The sequence below is a fragment of the Aethalodelphis obliquidens genome, unplaced genomic scaffold, assembly GCF_003676395.1.
Source record: "Aethalodelphis obliquidens isolate GAN/ISIS:26980383/991018 unplaced genomic scaffold, ASM367639v1 scaffold71, whole genome shotgun sequence".
In the NCBI taxonomy this organism is placed as follows: domain Eukaryota; kingdom Metazoa; phylum Chordata; class Mammalia; order Artiodactyla; family Delphinidae; genus Aethalodelphis; species Aethalodelphis obliquidens.
Window position 1 is genome coordinate 8,261,153 of NW_020838015.1, and position 18,758 is coordinate 8,279,910.

Below are 18,758 nucleotides of genomic sequence, written 5' to 3' on the forward strand. Positions count from 1 at the left end.
GGGGGGGGGGGGGGGGGGGGGGGGGGGGGGGGGGAGGAAGGAAGGGGAAGAGGCGGAGCGTGGGAGCGCACAGTGTCAGGAATACAATAGTGCTCCGCGCCGCTTCAGCCGCCGCCGCCGCCGCCTCAGCCGCTGCAGCCGCCGCCGCCCAACCGCCTGCCCAGCGCTGAGGCCTGACGGGCCGGGCGGGCGAGGGCCGAGGGCGGGAGCTGAGGCACTGGGGGCGGCCCCGGCGGATCCCGTGGCGGGGCGGGGGGCGGGGGGCGGGGGTGGGGAGGAGATTAGGGGGCAGGTGCGAGGGAGGGGAGAGAAGAAAGCGAGCGGTTCGGGGGGCGGTTACCACCCCTACCCGACTCGCCAGGCACGTTGCCGGGCCCGAGTGTGGAGCCGGGAAGGAGCGGCGACCGAGCTGCGCAAAGGTAGGCGCCACTGAGGCTCGACGCGGGGCGAGCGGGCTAGGGGGCGTCGCGTTGTGTGGGCAGCGGGAGTGGCGGCCTCAGGGAGTGGAAACGGGCGCCGCGGAGCGCAACGTCCCGGCCCAGCCTCGCCGCGCTACGGGTCGCTTCGGCTCCTCACCGCGGTGGCCTCCGGCGTCCCCACCGCCTTGGGGCCGAGAGCGTGTGTGGGCTGAGGTGAAGTGCCCGGTGGTCCCTCGGCCGGCCGGCGCAGCGCCGGGTGGCCGGCGCGGGGGCAGGGGTGGTGGGGGCGTCCGGCCGGGCTCGGCTGCGGCTACACTCGGGCAGGAATTGAGCGCCATAACTGTTGCGGCCGTTCCCTCCGGTGCCCCATCCTGGCGCCCCCTCCCTCCCGGTCCACTGCCTGCTCTCGGGGCTCCCGGGGTCAGACCCGCGGCGGGAGGACCTGCTCTGCCGGCCGCCTGGGGCCGGATGCTCCGGGGAGCGGGGGCGCGCCCTGACTGTTTCGATGTTGGGGGGCGGGAAGAACTGAGTCCCGGAGACTGGGGGCCGGGCGGTGCGGGCGGCGGCGAGGTCCCCGGTGAGCCCGGACGCCCCGCGGGCTGGCGAACTTTCCCTCCCCCTCGCGTCATTGTTCCGGCGCTCCGGGTCCGGATCCGCGGTGAGCGCCGGGCGGTCCGGGGGCGGGGGTGGCGAAAACGGGAGGGCTTTGCCAGTCTTATGGGAAAAATTTCCCATCTCTGGGCAAGGCAAAGTTAACTTTTCTCCAGCAATCGAGTTGGTTTTATTCCCTCCGCCGTGGGGCAATCGATTAAAAAAAAAGAAAAGATAGCCTCCCTCCAATCTTTTTCTCTCGCTTTTCAGAGGCACTGCTTCGGTGAAGTCTGGCTTTAAATTGCACCGGGCAACCTGCGTTTATTATTTGTGAGGAGGAAAGGGGGGGCGGGATTTCGAGTGTGTGACCGTAATGGTGGTATGTGAAGGCATGTTTAAAAGTTGGTATCATTGTGTAGCCCTGGGACATATGCAGCTCCTAAGCATTTGGCAAGAAACTTGTTTGGCCGCTTCTCTGGATTTCTGAGTTGCAGGGAAATCCATGGTCTCAGATGTTCGAGAGATTGTTTTTGATGTGAGATCCGTTGATCTGTGAAGCTGAGGATGAGGTCCCCGTGTCGTCTCCCCCCGCGTCCCCCCACCCCCCTGCCGTCTGATTGTGTAAGAAATCAAAACCGTGTTGATGGTGATTCCAGTGGCCTGGAGGGAAAGGCGACCTCATTCCCTGATAAAGATAACTGCTTCTCTCAAAACTGGCAAAGTAATGGAAAATAATTTAGGTAAAGACTGGTTGCACAACATCTTGGCTTAGTTTAAGCAACCCAGAATCCACTTTCTCAGAGTAGTTCTCTTAAATACCTTCCCTGCAGCCATTTCTTGTCAGCCTGGGGGTGAAGGCGGGGTGTGAGAAAGGAGTCGGCCTGAACAAAGCATCGCGTTTTTATTTAATACTTTCATAACATCTGTAAACAATGGGAATGTGGATCCCAGGCCTCTGTACCTTTTGAATAGTGTAGTTCTCATGCTTTTATAGTATCATGTGATTACTCTTTGGATAAGTGAAAATGTGTTTTTTTTTCTCTTTTGTTTAGCCTAGGAGTATTCTACCTCTATAACATATCATTTTCTTTTTCATTTAAAGTGAGCTCTAAATTTAAATACTTGAACTGTAAAAGGATAATGACTCTCTCCAAGGGTGAGAGAATTACATGAGCTCTCAGTCTTGGCTACCATCATTGACACCTTTTCTTCAACTATGCTCTTCTCTACAGTTTTGTTTGCTAGAGAAGTGCTCTTAACCCAGTATTGGTGCCTTGACAGTTTCTTGCATTCTTCATCCAGTCAGTTCTGGAATACTCAGGGGTCCTGGTCTGGTCCTAGAACCCACACTTTCGTTCTCCCACTTTTCTGAGTCGTGTTGCTGTGCCTTGGCAGTGTGGTAAATGCCTTCTCACCTGTAGGAGTTGGTGAATCTTGTTCACAGGTAGGGGAAAGTGAAGAAGGGCCTCCCACTCCTACCTGAAGTGTTTGTGATCATCTGGCCTCCGGGAGTGACTTGGAAGCAGCCTTAGGGGTGACCGGGACCCACCTTCTGGCCTGTAGAGAGTTCCCAGGAGCAAGAAAGGTGATGGTGCAGGGCTGTCATCATAGTTGAGATGTATGAGTTAGCAAAAGTTAAAATATTTAAGAACAAAGGATGTTGAAGGCTGTAGGTTGAGTATGATCTCCTTTGGTAATGCTTGTCTTTTCCCTCCTTTGTGTTCCACTGACCCTAACAACCCATTTCTACCCTAAGCTACACGAAAGCATTTCTTCTTTTTGCACGCTACTTTGAGGTCTGGCTGGAACTAAGCAAGTATTTTGGGGGAGGCAGAAGGCATTGGGTGTTTTTGAAGACATGGCATTACAAAGGACTCTAACAAGCCTTGATCAGGGATACAGAGGTTGAATATTATCATAGGACATAATGTACCTACCTCCTCATAGAGCTTACACAAAACAGGAGCTGAGGAAGGTAGAGATCATATGCTGGTTTACATTAAGAAAATCTCTCATCAGGGGATAACTTACTGTGACCTTTACTTATCTCACCTTATAAGTGAGGGGTGAGTATTGGGTGACAGCCATGTGGCACTTTGCTGAAATGGCTAATATGGGACACTTGAATGGTTTACAAGTTTCTACCTGTTGTTCCACTTACAGTGACTGGGAAAGCTGAAGCATTCTGGTTTGTGGGGTGGGGAAGGTCTAGGATGAGTAGGTAGAAGTGATGAACGAATAAAAGGGTGCTAGCAAGTGGTCATTACAGACCAAGTAACTACTAGCTTTGAGTTTTCTCTTTTCTGGAATCTTTGTGACTCCCCCATAGTTATTTTTGCCTCCTTCCTGTAGATCTCTCCTTAGACAACAGCAGCAAAGCTCTTACCATCGAAACTGCCTCTGTGCTTCTCTTGCCGGGGACAGTGAGCAAGAAGTGTCCTGGGGAGAATTTGCCTGACCCTGTAGCTGAGCTTGGGAAACAGAAAGTAAGAACTCAAAGGTAGCCGACTGAAGAAAGCAGGGGGCCTGGTGTGGGGAAATAGTACTGGGGCATTGTCCAATGGGAGATACCTATATGTTCATTAGTGCTCTTCAAGCAGTAAATAATTTAATCTCTGTCCCAACCCAGAAGCGGTGGCTGAGCCCTGTTACCTAAGGGGCTTTTTGTTGGCTGATAGGCAAGGAAACCCCAGTCTGGAGTGTGTTTTTTGGAACAGCTGACAAGAGAATATGGTACCAGCATGGCCAGTACACTAGACCTTGTGTGTTGCAATCTCCTGGGAAATTTTTTTTTTAGATTTTCAAAACTTCTTATTTTGACACAATTAGAAAAAAAGTTGTAAGAATAGTACAAAGAACTCCTTTATTCCTTTCAGTCAAGGTCACCGTTTACTAACAGTTTGTTCCCATTTGCCTTATCATTTGCTCTTTCTGTTTCTTTTTATGAACAGTTTGAGAGTAACCATTGAGAGATTGGTATTTGTCAAAGGCATCTGCACAGAGGGTGGCCCAGGTGCAGCTGTGGGGTGCAGCAGAACATTGGTGAGTGAAATCTACCTAAAGCTGTAAAGCACACATTTGTAAATCACATGGAATCTCTGGTGCTAAATATAGAAATCAGTATCAATTGGAAAAGTGGTTAATGTAAACTCCCCTTTTGTCAGCATTTTCGTCAAGTTTGTTCTTAGCTCTGCCAAGCTTTAATAGTTATGAAAATCCATTCCACCACTCCCCCAACTTTGCACCTATAATATATTCTCGAACATTTTCATTTAATTTATTTAGCAAGCATATATTTGCTAGGGGTATAAGAGGTGAAAGATACTCATCTCCTTGAGAGCTCAACAGCCAGTGGAAAGGTAGTAAGGAAATCTATCACCTCAATCAAGGGGAAGAGTATTGTGCTAAAGGGGTTTACAGGGGTAATTGGAACAGCAAGCTGGTTAAGGATTTGAAGAGTTAGATACCTGGGAGTCATTTGGGAAGTATGTGAATGTGAAGATCCATCTTTTCTGAGGCTTGCTGCTCTTAGATGACAAGGTTTATGAGTTAGGGAAGCCTTTGGTGTCATATCCAACACAGACTGTGGGGTCATGCCAACTTGCATTTTAATCCACCACTTGATTTTGACCAGTTACTTAACTTCACCATGCCTCAGTTTCTTCATCTGCCAAACCACACCTCCGAGATAATAATTAATTGAGGTAATAATTGCTCTGTTGGGCTTCCCTGGTGGCGCAGTGGTTGAGAGTCCACCTGCCGATGCAGGGGACACAGGTTGTGCCCCGGTCCAGGAAGAGCCCACATGCCACGGAGCGGCTAGGCCCGTGAGCCATGGACGCTGAGCCTGCGCGTCCGGAGCCTGTGCTCCACAACGGGAGAGGCTACAACAGTGAGAGGCCCGCATACCGCAAAAAAAATAATAATAATAAAAATAATTGCTCTGTAAACATTCATTTCGTCTTCCCTTCAAAAAATACAGTATGGGGGGAATAGCATGAAAGGTACTAGGTATTAAGGTGAAATCCAAGGAGGTGTTTCTATTTTTCTGCAAATAAATATCTAATTACTAATTGTACTGAGTTGTGATGGAGATTACTATGAGATAATAGCAATAACAGCAGCGATGATTTGTTAACCATTTCTTGTGTGCTAAGCACTGTGTTAAGTGCTTATCACAGGGTATCTTTCTGAGGCTCAAAGAGGTGAAGCAAAGGTAACGTGCCTAAGGTCACACAGCAAGTAAGAGGTAGAATGCTTCTGAGAGGGAGATCAGCAAGGTGCCCTGGAGCCTGAAGGATGAGCAGGAAAAAACAAGGTAAAAGTCAGAGAGAAGGGATTGCTAGGCAGAGGGAACAACAGGTGTTGTAAGGGCACTGAGATGGGAGAGAGATGTAGAAAGAATCCACAGAGGTTTGGCTAGGACCTGGGGAAAGAGATGAGATAGGCAGGGGAAAATTGACAGGGCCTTCTGGGACCTCATTAAGGAGGTTGTGTTTTATTCCAAGGACTGGGGGAGGCTGCTGGAAGGTGTTTTTCAGTGTGTGTGTGTATTTAATCCAGAAAGGCATCTAGTGAGGCCTAAACAAAAGCGGTTTAAGAGAGTCATTTCCCTTTCAGTGTCCCACTTTGTGATCCAATAGAGGCAGTGTTTCTGGCCTAAATGTGTAGATCTTTTTTTTTTTGGCTGCGTCGGGTCTTAGTTGTGGCACACAGGCTTCGTTGAGGCAGGCGGGATCCTCTGTTGCGGCATGCGGGCTCCTCTCTAGTTGCAGCGTGCGGGTTTTCTCTCTCTAGTAGTGGTTTGCGGGCTCCAGAGCGCGTGGGCTCTGTAGTTTGAGGCACACAGACTCTCTAGTTGTGGTGCACGGTCCTAGTTGTCCTGCGGCATGTGGGATCTTAGTTCCCTGACCAGGGATCAAACCCATGTCCCCTGCATTGGAAGGCGGATTCTTTACCACTGGACCACTAGGGAAGTCCCATGTGTAGATCTTAAACAATTTTTACTGCCCACCATTAACATGGCTAAAAAGAGTTGCTGTGATGCTGGAAGAAGCTGGTCCTGTAGAATGCTTCTAGAAGGAGGTTTAATTGGGCTCTTATATCTGATGCTTTTTAGGCTGCATTAAGGGAGCTCTTTGAGCTTTCACCAAGCCCTGTCAAATGGGAAAAAAAGTAGAATTGAAGGAAAAAGTGATTCCTGGAAACCTGAGTTGTTGTTCATGTTAGAAATGGAACTGTTGAATATATAAGACTTTGGCTTAAATATATCATGATAAAGATGCTTCAGTGACTAAATGGAAATTTTTTGTGGAGTGTGTGTGTGTGTGTGTGTGTTTGGTGTGTGCCATCCGTGATGGCAGACAGTGCATTTATGAGAATCTGGGAAGACTGATGAATTTTTTCTATACTTATATATTTATTTATTCTCATCCAGGTACTGCAGGTTTTTCTGTTTGAAACTATTTCTTATGTGCAGAGTAAACTTCATAGGGAAAATCAGTGTTCTTTTCCCCTTTCCATATGTAGTGGACCACAAACATATTTACTTTGAAGTAGCCTATGTCAATTAGCTTTTCCTTCTTTTTTTTTTTTTTTTTTTTTTTGGCAGGGAGGATAGTTAGCTGGCAGCTGGATGATCTAGGATGGCCTCGCTCACACATTTGGTAGTTGGCAGGCTGGTTGGTCTAGGAGGCCCTAAGCTGGGATGGCTCATCCCCACTCCAAATGGTCTCTCATCCAGCTGGCTAGTCTGGACTTGTTAACATCCTGGTCTCAAAGGCACAAAGAGTAGCAAGCGAGAGCAAGCACCAGTGCACAAGCACTTCTCAAGTGTCTGCTTGTGTCACATTTGATATTGTCCCATCAGCCAAACCACAGAAGTTCTTCCATGGCCAAGCCCAGAGTCGTTGTGGGAGGGGACCCTCCAGGGTGTGGACATAAGGAGATGTGAGAAAATTGGGGACCATTACCACAGTAATGCATAATAATTATTAATGAATATAGCAGCTTTTCCTTTGATAAATCATTTTAAATGCTCATTTGTAAATGTAGTGTATTCTTGAGACTAAGTAATATGATCATGCCACGTCTCTTCTATCGAGTGTGGAGCTGAGTGATGGTTTTTCTAGGAGGAAGCCAAAGGGAGACAGTGTGGCTCTAGATGTAGATACCATCATGAATGGCTTGGCTGCTCACTGATCTTGTGTGGCTATTATCAAAGGAGCCCCTGGGTTTCCTCAACCTCCCGTTCAAGCTTTATCACAAAAACTGTAGTGTACTGGACTGCACTAGGTTTTGTAGTCAAGCAAAAAGATGGCTAACTGGGAATCCATCACCACCTGAAAGATGAGAGAAACATTTGCATCCTTTCTTCATAACCTTTATGTGATTTATAGTTTTACCTAAGAGAAGAAATCCTTATTTAGGCATTATAATAAGGACAAAGGATTCTCTGTAGATATGTTTTATTTGGTCAAGATTTTAAAATCTCCCTGTGGTTGCTGTGAAGAATCCACCATTGTGCTGTAGAGTGGCCAGTGACTAGTAATTTGGGGAGTCAGCCTTTGGCTTTTGCTTGTGAAGATTTTAGAAGTAACACCTTTTACACACCTGAAATAGGCTTTACAACCAGCTTGTGGCCTGAAATACATTACATGAAAATGCAACTGGACCCTAGGAAGCATGTGTGGGAAAATGAATAGAAGGCTCACTTTGTACATCTTAGAGCTGTACATTTCTCTAGAAAATTGCCTGGTGATAGAATCTCAGCTTCCTTTTTTTCCTCCTAGGATAAAAATTAAAAATGAAAAATCCCTGACATTTTAAAAGTCAGTGACTTGCACCAGTCAGAATGGCCATCATCAAAAAATCTACAAACGATAAGTGCTGGAGAGGGTGTGGAGAAAAGGGAACCCTCTTGCACTGCTGGTGGGAATGTATATTGATACAGCCACTATGGAGAACAGTATGGAGGTTCCTTAAAAAACTAAAAATAGAATTACCATATGATCCAGCAATCCCACTACTGGGCATATACCCAGAGAAAACCATAATTCAAAAAGACACATGCACCCCAATATTCATTGCAGCACTATTTACAGTAGCCAGCTCATGGAAGCAACCTAAGTGTCCATTGACAGATGAATGGATAAAGAAGATGTGGCACATATGTACAATGGACTATTACTCAGCTATAAAAAGAAACGAACTTGAGTTATTTGTAGTGAGGTGGATGGACCTAGAGTCTGTCATACAGAATGAAGTAAATCAGAAAGAGAAAAACAAATACCATATGCTAACACATATATATGGACTCTAAAAAAAAAAAAAGGTTCTGAAGAACCTAGGGGCAGGACAGGAATAAAGATGCAGATGTAGAGAATGGACTTGAGGATATGGGGAGGGGATAGGGTAAGCTGGGACGAAGTGTAAGCTGGGACGAAGTGAGAGAGTGGCATGGACATATATACACTACCAAATGTAGAATAGCTAGTGGGAAGCAGCCACATAGCACAGGGAGAACACCTAGAGGGGTGGGATAGGGAGGGTGGGAGGGAGATGCAAGAGGGAGGAGATGTGGGGATATTTGTATATGTATAGCTGATTCACTTTTTTATAAAGCAGAAACTAACACACCACTGTAAAGCAATTATACTCCAATAAAGATGTTAAAAAAAGAAAAAGTGACTTGGAAATAGCCATCAAAATTATAAATGCACATATCATTTGAACCAGCAAACACTTCCAGGAATGAATTCAACAAATGTTTGCGTGTTACTCGGAATATTGCTTATAATAGCAAGAGTGGTTATAGCCTAAGGATCAATCAAGGCTTGATTATACAGTAGAATATTACATTGATATTGCATGATCTTCAAGATGTACAAAATGAAAAAAAAAGCAAGAAACAGAACAATGTGTATTGTATACTACTATTTGTATAAAATAGATAGTGGGGCAGTAATATGTAAATTTTTGCTTACATAAACATAAAATATTTCTGGAAGGATATTCAAGACACTGATAGCTTTGGGGCATACATGGCCTGGGTAGAAGGTGGGAGAGAGACTTTTCACTGCATAAACTTTTATATATACTTTTGGAATTTTAAGCCACGTGAATATATTACCCTATTTTAAAAATTAAGTACATTTATCTAAAAAGAGATGGTATATGGTTATGGTGATGTGAACTTCCATGAACTCCTACACAAGTTGACCTGGTCAGAACTATCCATGTTAAAAAATATATCCAGCCAGTTTTGTTTCCTAGAAATGCCTCAGAATAGTGTACTTCTGAATTTTTAACTATAGCCCTACCTTTTTCAGAATGTCATATGAATGGAATCATACAGTATGTAGCCTTTTTTGGTCTTGCTTCTTTTACTTGATTCATCTATGTTATGTGAAATAATAGCCTTTTCCTTTTTATCGCTGAATTGTATTCCATTGTATGGAATACAACGGTTCATTCACCTGTTTCAGGACAACTTGGTTGCTTCCAGTTTCTTGGCTATTATGAATAAAGCTGAATAAATATTTTGTGTGGACATAAGTTTTCAGTTCATTTGGGTAGATACGTAGGAGTGGGATTGCTGAGTTTTTATAAGAAACTGCCAAACTGTCTTCCAAAGTGGTTCTACCATTTTGTATTCCTACCAGCCATGAAAATGAGGAGTGTATGTCAAGGTTCATCTTCCTGAATATGGATGTCCAGTAGTTCCAGAACCATTTGTTGAAAAGACTGTCCTTTCTCCATTGAATTGCTTTTGTACCTCTGTCAAAATGTGGTTATGCTTGTGTGGGTCTATTTCTGAGATCTCTGTTCTGTTGAATTGATCTTTGTGCCTGTCATTTTGCCATTACCACACTGTCTTGACTATTATAGCTTCATAGGATTCTTGAAATCAGGTAATATGGGTACTGTTATTTTTTTCTTCTTTATCAGAGTTGTAGAGGTGAGAGAGGACATCCTTCATTTGTTCCAGTCTTAGAAAGCATTCCATCTCTCACCATTAAGTACGATGCTAGCTGTAGGGATTTTTTTTTTTAATATATACCCTCTTGTGCTGAAAAGAGTTAACATAGCAGGCCTGAGGCTGCTATCTTTAGAAGGCCCGCTTGCAAGGTTGGCCCTTGGCTGGTGTCTGGGAAATTGGCTTTTCAAACATTTTGAAAATAAAACATTATATTATACCTTCATTTATTCCTTTTCCAACGTTCTTCATTTCTTTATGCTAATCCAGCTTCCCATCTTATTCATAATCTTTCTGCCTGAAGAATTTTCCTTTAACATTAACTTTTATGCCAGATCTGCTGTCAGTAAATTCTGTTTTTGTTTGTATGAGAAAGTCTTTTTTTCCCTCACTTTTAAAGGACATTTTCATGGAATATGGAATTCTGAGTTGAGTTTTTTTCCTCTCTCAACATACTACTCCACTGTTGCCTTGCTTGCATCGTTTCTGTAAAGTCTGCTGTAATTCTTATCTTTGTTCCTCTATAGCTAATTTGCCTTTTTTCCTCTGGCTTCCTTAAGTCTCTTTGTCTTTGCCTAGGTGTGGCCTTTTAGTTTTTTTCATATTTATGCTGCTTGGTATTCTCTGAGCTTCTAGTGTCTGTGGTTTGTTGCCTGTCACTAATTTAGAAAGTTCTCAGCCATTATTTCTTCAAATAATTATTGTGCCCCATTCTCTCTTTTTTTCTTCCTTCTGGGGTTCCAATTACAAATATATTATACTGTTTGTTATTGTCCCACAGTTCTTGAATGCTGTGTTCTATTTTTTCTCCCTTTTGTCTCTTTTTATTTTATTTTTATTGACCTGATCAACAAATTTGATCTTTATGTTCACTGATTCTTTCCTTGTTTGTGTCAGTTCTACTGTTGAGCATGGTGGTTTTTTACTCTTTTTTTATTGAGCATTTCCATTTGATTCTTTATCACAGCTAACATCTCTTTTCTGAAATTATCCATCTGCTCTTGCATATTGTCTACCTTTTCCATTAGAGTCTTTAACACAGTAATCATAATTCTTTTAGATTTCATTTCTGATAGTCCCAACTTCTGTGTCATACTGAATCTGGATCTGATGATTGTTTTGGCATTTGGAATATTTTCCTGCCTTTTATTATACCTCATAAATTTGTTAAAAGCTGAACATGGGCAGGAGAAGAACACAGGTTTCCTTCTGCTAGGCCTTTAGTGTGGGGATTTTAATTAATCTAGTCAGGAGTCTGCCTGTGTTCCATGTTTGTTTTTGCTATGGGCACCAGAGATTTCTGATTCCTCTAGTGATACCTTCTTTTTGACTCCTGCTTGGCTTTGGGTTTTTCCTTTGTGCTGTTTCCCAAGAGCTGTCTCTTACAGCTCTCCCAGTTGTATTTCAGTGTTACTAACCACATAACTGGTTTGCCAGGTGGTGGTTGCTGGGGGAGGGGGAGTTCTCTGATGATTTGATTAAGCCTCAGACTTAGGCAGGTACTGGAACTTGGGTCTTGAGTGTGTCCTTCACAAGATTTCCTGCCCTTTCTCCAGGAGTGGAGATTCTTTTTCTTTTTCCTCTGTTCATTCGCCCAGCAGCAGTGAGTATTCACCAGTGTCCTCAAGCCATAGATTTTAAGTCCCCCCGAAAATTAAGCCTTTTGTTCTGTACTAGAGATAAAGGAAAGGGGTCTGGGTGGATTTCACAGTGAGTGCTATTTTCCTCAGCCAAACAGCACCTTCATGGAATCTTTCTCTGACATTTTTCCTGATCTTCCGTGTAGGAGCCTTGTGGGATTCCTTTTGGTAAAACTTGGAAGAGGATGGGAAACCCCTCCCCCACAACGTGGAGCCCAAGAGCTTCATACTCTCATGACATTCCATACTCTGGCCTCCAGTAATTTGTCAGAATCTCTAGTTTAATCTTCCTACCAGCTTACATGTTCGGATCCTGTGGCTACCTGCAGGCACCGGTCTCTTCAGATAGTGGGTTGGTGGTTTGCCCTATGACTTCACTTCTCTGATAGGTCCAAGAAGAGTCATTGATTTTCAGTCGATATAGCTTCTTTCTTGTAAAGGTGGAAATGATGACCTCCCAGTACTTTACATGACCAAGCTGAAACCTAAGTCCTCAAATAACTTTTAATCTACACAAATGTCTAATGTGCAGCCCATAGAAACTTAGTACAGGTTAGTTTTTTCCCCTTTTCTTTTTTTTCAAACCCTTGAATTTTATAGTTTTATGGCTAGGGAGCCAGAAATAATTGATTCTGGTTTGGGTTCTGCCTATTTTAGGCTTTAAAAGCCTCTGTACCACTGGTAGTATGTTATATGTTTGTCTTGCTCTCTTCTAAAATTCTGTGTATGCCTTTGGTAACTATTGAGCATGTTGTTAGCACTCAATAATAATTTGCCTCATTCAAAATTAGAGTATGATTTAGCCTTTCTAGATCATAGAGTTTGTTAGTGACCATGTGTTTGTTGTTTTTATTCTTCACATTTCCAGGTGCAATTCAGTTCAGCTGATAGTTGTTGAGTGCCCACTGTGCTATGAGTGAGGCACTAAGTGTTAAGTAGAATACAAGCCTGACCTGGTAAATGGAGTAACCAAGGGGTTCCTGAAGGCAATGGAAGCCCCATGGATGGAAGGAAATTGCAACTTGGGAAACATCTCCATTTCAATCTAGGATTTTTAAAATTCTTTTTAAATTTTTATTTTTAATTATACTAGTGATACATGAATGAATTCTAGTAAAAACTGAAAAGTTTTTACTAGTTTTTACTAGAGCCATGGTTGTCCATGACATCCTTATGACATTCTCATTCCGTCACATTCTCCTTCCCAAAGTTAATTTTGACTACTTACTTTTGTTTTACTGTGCAAATTGCTATATCAAACGTATCATCTAATAAGTTTACTGAAATACTTAAAATTTTTTTTTTTTATTTTTGTTCGTGCCACACAGCATGTGGGATCTTAGTTCCCTGACCAGGGATCAAATCTATGCCTCCTGCTGTGGAAGCGCAGGGTCTTAACGACTGAACCGCCAGGGAAGTCCCGTGAAATATTTTTATATTTAAGGGAATAAGCACCCAAATTCATTTAACTTTTAAAGAATGTTTATTAGTTTATTAGGGGTAACTGTCATCATTTAGGTTGGATATGTGGCCTAATAATGATTCTTTGCTTCACATTATAATGTAACTCTTCTGGTTTTTAAACCTGAAAACCTAGTGTTGGTGACAGAACTGTAAAAGTTTATTTTGAGTAAATAAGAAATACAGAAATTCGTACTGACTGAAAAGATGACGACCTGTTGCCTTTTTCTTTAATTATCATAGTATAATTGACTTTTCTGGGGTGTGTATAGTTCAGTGGATTTTGACACGTATAGATCAGTGTAACCACTACCACAGTCAAAGTACAAAACAGTTCCACCACCCTAGGAAACTCCTTTGTGCTACCTCTTTCAGTCATACTATGTTCTCACCCCAACTGCTGGCAGCCACTGATCTGTGCTCTATCACACTATAGTTTTGTCACTTTGATGTCACATAAATGGAGTCAGACTATATGTAATATTTTGAGGGTTTTTTTCACTCAGCTTTTGAGATTCATCCAAGTTGTGTGTATCAAATAGTTTGTTCCTTTTTATTACAGAGTAGTAGTCTATTATATGAAACCACATTTTGGTTGTTTCCAGTTTTGGGTGATTAAAAGTAGGGCTGCTGTAAAAATTCATGTGCAAGTGTTTGTGTGCACATAAATTTGCATATCTCTAGGGTAAATACCTGAGAGTGAGATTGCTAGAATTACACTGCCATTCATGGTAAAACTAGTTAGCTAGAGTTTAAATGCTAGAAATGGATAGAGTAACAAAGACCCAAATTGTTTAAATCTTGCTTTTGCTTCTTACTAGCTATGCAACCTTGAGTGAGTTTAACCTCTTTGTGCCACAGTTTCCATATTTGTAAAATGAAGTTAACAATAACAACCACTGGGATTATTGTGTGGGATTAATGGCATATTTTAAAAATTTATTTATGTTTGTCTGTGTTGGGTCTTAGTTGCTGCATGCAGGCTTTCTCTAGTTGTGTCAAGCGAGGACTACTCTTCATTGGGGTGTGCAGGCTTCTTATTGTGGTGGCTTCTCTTGTTGCGGAGCATGAGCTCTAGGCATGCAAGCTTCAGTAGTTGCAGCACATGGGCTCAGTAGTTGGGGCACGCGGGCTCTAGAGTACAGGCTCAGTAGTTGTGGCGCATGGATTTAGTTGCTCTGCGGCATGTGGGATCTTCCCGGACCAGGGATCAAACCCATGTCCCCTGAATTGGCAGGTGGATTCTTAACCACTGTGCCACCCGGGAAGTCCTATATTGATGGCATATTAAGAATAAAATGCTGATCGGGACTTCCCTGGTGGTCCAGTGGTTAAGACTCTACATTCCCAATGCAGGGGGCCTGGCTTTGATCCCTGGTCAGGGAACTAGATTCCACGTGCCACAACTCAGAGCCTGCATGCCACAACTGAAAAAAGACCCCACATGCTGCAACTAAAAAAAGACCCCACATGCCTCAACAAAAGATCCTGCATGCTGCAACAAAGATACTGCATGCCGCAACTAAGACCTGGCACAGCCAAATAAATAAATATTTTAAAAAGAATAAAATGCTGATAAATGTCTGGCATATTAAATGTATTATTATACTTATCTCATGTTTAATAAAACGTTTTCTTGTCAGAGACATTCGCCTTTAGTCAATTAAAATAGAGAAATTAAATAATCCATAGGAGGGAGCTTCAAAATGGCGGAAGAGTAAGATGTGGAGATCACCTTCCTCCCCACAAATACATCAGAAATACATCTACGTGGGGGAACAACTCCTACAGAACACCTACTGAACGCTGGCAGAAGACCTCACACTGCCCCAAAGACAAGAAACTCCCACGTACCTGGGTAGGGCAAAAGAAAAAAGAAAAAACAGACAAAAGAATAGGGACGGGACCTGCACCAGTGGGAGGGAGCTGTGAAGGAGGAAAGGTTTCCACACACTAGGAAGCCCCTTCTCGGGCGGAGACTGCTGACGGCAGAGGGGGGAAGCTTCGGAGCCACGGAGCAGAGCACAGCAACAGGGGTGTGGAGGGCAAAGGGGAGAGATTCCCGCACAGAGGATAGGTGCCGACCAGCACTCACCAGCCCAAAAGGCTTGTCTGCTGGGAGCTGAGGCTCTGGCTTTGGAGGTCAGATCCCAGGGAGAAGACTGGGGTTGGCTGTGTGAACACAGCCTGAAGGGGGCTGGTGTGCCACAGCTAGCCAGGAGGGAGTCCAGGAAAAAGTCTGGACCTGCCTAAGAGGCAAGAGACCATTCTTTCGGGGTGCGCAAGGAGAGGGGATTCAGAGTACCGCCTAAACGAGCTCCAGAGAAGGGCGCGAGCTGCGGTTATCAGTGCGGACCCCGGAGATGGGCATGAGATGCTAAGGCTGCTCCTGCAGCCACCAAGAAGCCGGTGTGCAAGCACAGGTCACTGTCCACACCTCCCCTCCTGGGAGCTTGTGCATCCTGCCACTGCCAGGGTCCCGTGATCCAGGGACAACCTCCCCGGGAGAACGCACGGCGCGCCTCAGGCTGTTACAACGTCATGCTGGCCTCTGCCGCCGCAGGCTTGCCCCGCATTCTGTACTCCTCCCTCCGCCCGGCCTGAGTGAGCCAGAGCCCCCGAATCAGCTGCTCCTTTAACCCCGTTCTGTCTGAGCAAAGAACACACGCCCCCAGGCGACCTGCACACAGAGGCGGGTCCAAATCCAAAGCTGAACCCCAGGAGCTGTGCGAACAAAGAAAGGGAAATCTCTCCCAGCAGCCTCAGGAGCAGTGGATTAAATCTCCATAATCAACGTGATGTATCCTGCATCTGTTGAATACCTGAATAGACAACGAATCATCCCAAATTGAGAAGGTGGACTTTGAGAGCAACGATATATATATTTTTTTCCCTTTTTTCTCCTTTTATGAGTGTGTATGTGTATGCTTCTGTGTGTGATTTTCTCTGTATAGTTTTGCTTTTACCATTTGTCCTGGGGTTCTGTGTGTCCGTTTTTTTTGTTTGTTTAAGTATAGTTGTTAGCATTTGTTATCATTGGCTGATTTGTTTTTTGGTTTGGTTGCTCTCTTCTTTCTTTCTTTTTTATTACTTAAATTTTTTTAATAATTATTTTTTATTTTATTTTACTTTATTTTATTTTATTTTATCATCTTCTTTCTTTCTCTCTTTTTTTTCTCCCTTTTATTCTGAGCCATATGGATGACAAGCTCTTGGTGTTCCAGCCAGGTGTCAGGGCTGTGCCTCTGAGGTGGGAGAGCCAAGTTCAGGACACTGGTCCACAAGAGACCTCCCAGCTCCATGTAATATCAAACAGTGAAAATCTCCCAGATATCTCCATCTCCATGCCAAGACCCAGCTCTGTTCAACAACCAGCAAACTACAGTGTTGGACACTCTATGAGAAACAACTAGCAAGACAGGAACACATCCCCATCCATTAGCAGAGAGGCTGCCTAAAATCATAATAAGACCACAGACACCCCAAAACACACCACCAGACGTGGACCTGCCCATCAGAAAGACAGGGTCCGGCCTCATCCACCAGAACACAGGCACTAGTCCCCTCCACCAGGAAGCCTACACAACCCACTGAACCAACCTTAGCCACTGGGGCCAGACACCAAAAACAAAGGGAACTATGAACTGCAGTCTGTGAAAAGGAGACCCGAAACACAGTAAGTTAAACAAAATGAGAAGACAGAGAAACACACAGCAGATGAAGGAGCAAGGTAAAAACCCACCAGACCAAACAAGTGGAGAGGAAATAGTCTACCTGAAAAAGAATTCAGATTAATGATAGTAAAATGATCCAAAATCTTGAAAATAGAATGGAGAAAATAGAAGAAACGTTTAACAAGGACCTAGAAGAACTAAAGAGCAAACAAACAGTGATGAACAACACAATAAATGAAATTAAAAATTCTCTAGAAGGGATCGGTAGCAGAATAACTGAGGCAGAAGAATGAATAAGTGACCTGGAAGATAAAATAGTGGAAATAACTACTGCAGAGCAGAATAAAGAGAAAGGAATGAAAAGAATTGAGAACAGTCTCAGAGACCTCTGGGACAACATTAAATGCACCAGCATTCGAATTATAGGGGTCCCAGAAGAAGAAGAGAAAAAGAAAGGGACTGAGAAAAAATTTGAAGAGATTATAGTTGAAAACTTCCGTAATATGGGAAAGGAAACAGTCAAGTCCGGGAAACGCAGAGAGTCCCATACGGGATAAATCCAAGGAGAAACACACCAAGGCACATATTAATCAAACTATCAAAAATTAAATACAAATAAAAAATACTAAAAGCAGCAAGGGAAAAACAACAAATAACACACAAGCGAATCCCCATAAGATTAACAGCTGATCTTTCAGCAGAAACTCTGCAAACCAGAAGGACGTGGCAGGACATATTTAAAGTGATGAAGGAGAAAAACCTACAACCAAGTTTACTCTACCCAGCATGGATCTCATTCAGATTTGACGTAGAAATTAAAACCTTTACGGACAAGCAAAAGCTAAGAGAATTCAGCACTACCAAACAGCTTTACAACAAATGCTAAAGGAAGCTCTGTAAGCAGGAAACACAAGAGAAGGAAAAGACCTACAAAAACAAACCCAAAACAATTAAGAAAATGGTAATAGGAACATACATATCAATAATTATCTTAAATGTAAATGGTTTAAATGCTCCAACCAAGAGCCATAGACTGGCTAAATGGATACAAAAACAAGACCCATATATATGCTGTCTACAAGACACCCACCTCAGACCTAGGGACACATACAGACTGAAAGTGAGGGGATGGAAAAAGATATTCCATGCAAATGGAAATCAAAAGAAAGTGGGAGTAGCAATTCTCATCAGACAAAATAGACTTTAAAACAAAGACTATTACAAGAGACAGAGAAGGACACTACATAATGATCAAGAGATCAATCCAAGAAGATATAAAAATTGAAAATATTTATGCACCCAACATAGGAGCACCTCACTACATAAGGCAAATGCTAACAGCCATAAAAGGGGAAATGGATAGTAACACAATCATAGTAGGGGACTTTAACACCCCACTTTCACCAATGGACAGATCATCCAAAATGAAAATAAATAAGGAAACACAAGCTTTAAATTATACATTAAACAGGATGGACTTAATTGATATTTGTAGGACATTCCATCCAAAAACAACAGAATACACATTCTTCTCAAGTGCTCATGGAACATTCTCCAGGATAGATCATATCTTGGGTCACAAACCAAGCCTTGGTAAATTAAAGAAAATTGAAATCATATCAAGTATCCTTTCCGACCACAACGCTGTGAGACTAGATATCAATTACAGGAAAAAATCTGTTAAAAATACAAACACGTGGGGGCTAAACAATACTTAATAACCAAGAGATCACTGAAGAAATCAAAGAGGAAATCAAAAAATACCAGAAACAAATGATAATGAAAACACAACCCAAAACCTATGGAATGCAGTAAAAGCAGTTCTAAGAGGGAAGTTTATAGCAATACAGTCCTACCTTAAGAAACAACCTAACTTTACACCTAAAGCAATTAGAGAAAGAAGAACAAAAAAAAAAACCCAAAGTTAGCAGAAGGAAATTAATCATAAAGATCAGATCAGAAATAAGTGAAAAAGAAATTAAGGAAATGATAGCAA

General features: G+C 43.2%; 1 protein-coding gene across 4 annotated transcripts in view; it reads left to right on the forward strand.

Annotated features, from left to right (window-relative positions):
• The first annotated feature begins 297 nt into the window (after nt 1-297).
• Nucleotides 298-18,758, forward strand: part of JADE3 (jade family PHD finger 3) — a 151,343-nt gene continuing 132,882 nt past the window's right edge. For 3 of the 4 annotated variants that reach the window (XM_027091369.1, XM_027091368.1, XM_027091370.1), the window contains exons 1-2: nt 298-419; nt 3,962-4,052. The gene's annotated coding sequence lies outside the window, so the exon portion shown is untranslated. The remainder of the gene's footprint in view (nt 420-3,961; nt 4,053-18,758) is intronic. The other variant, XM_027091371.1, reaches the window with a different exon arrangement.